The sequence below is a fragment of the Psammomys obesus genome, unplaced genomic scaffold (genome assembly GCF_907164565.1).
Source record: "Psammomys obesus unplaced genomic scaffold, mPsaObe1.curated_primary_1811, whole genome shotgun sequence".
In the NCBI taxonomy this organism is placed as follows: Eukaryota; Metazoa; Chordata; class Mammalia; order Rodentia; family Muridae; genus Psammomys; species Psammomys obesus.
Window position 1 is genome coordinate 26,755,195 of NW_026585504.1, and position 1,254 is coordinate 26,756,448.

Here is a 1,254-nt window from a genome sequence, read left to right on the forward strand (position 1 = left end):
TAAATAAAAGCTGAATTCAAACTCCTAAGAAAAACTGGGGAGTGGCTTTAGCTGGCTAACTTGCTCTGTAGATCAAGCTGGCCTTGAACTCATAGACAGTCTCCTGCCTCTTCCTCCTAAGTGTTTGAACTAAAAGTATGCACGACCACCATCGATCAAAACCGGCCTTACTGAAATATCTTGTCTTCTCATATTGTCTGAACGAGTGTCTTCTGTACTAGGAATCATTTCATCCAATTCTCATCCCCTGCTCCTTAGCCCAGCAAAGCCTCTCTCTTATATCATTGGAAATTCAGTGCCTTCTTTCACCTTGATTAGTTTCTACATCACCTTGCTGTCTGTTGCAGAGGTTTGCAACATGTCTTCAGACGTCTCTAACTTTTACATCACACTCAACCATCTTTCTAAAACCGATACTCAAAACAGGTTACTCACATAAGTCAAAACTGTCCTCGTTTCCCTTCCTTTAAATCCTAAACACTATTTCTCTTATTACTTTATACCATTTAATTTTTACACCACATATTCCCTCCTTGTCAAATGTACCCCAGCATAAGGGATACTGAAAATTAAGTGCTGGTTCTCGAAGCTTCTGAGTTAACAAAATAATAATAAAACAAAGGAAAACTGGCAAGAAATTAACATCTAACTCACTAGCTTAGGGATTTAACAGAGATGCTAATGCCTTCATAAAGCTCATAGGTAGTTAAATTACAATAAAATCCTGTTAAATGACAGATGCATGGTGGAGCCTAGTTGAATGAAAAGCTAAGAATATAGTTCCTGGTCTGGAAAGAGGAAAGCTTAGAGAGGATAATTTAGTGGCAGCGCTGAGCCAGAGAGCAGCTGGATGAGGAAGAGATAGCTGCACATAGGAACCCTGGTGATGCAGAAGCCTCGCAGTGAAGATATTTAGCCATTGTGTCTACATTAGTAATTTAAATCTCATGCAAATGATGTCTTTGGAAGACGAAAGGCTGAAGCCCCTACCTTGTAGATTTGTGAGAAATCTCAGTGATTAAACCTAACTGCTAATATGATGTAAAAAATAATCTTACCCAAAGACAACTAAGGGGTTCACATAGCAAGAAAGTAATGGCTTTCCTTTTTTGTACAACACAAGAGGCCCATTTGTCCTCATTTCTGCAGACTTCTGCAGTTTGTTCAACCTGACATCTAAAAAAGGTTAAAAAGAAAAAAGAAAAGAAAAGAAAAGAAAAGAAAAGAAAAGAAAAGAAAAGAAAAGAAAAGAAA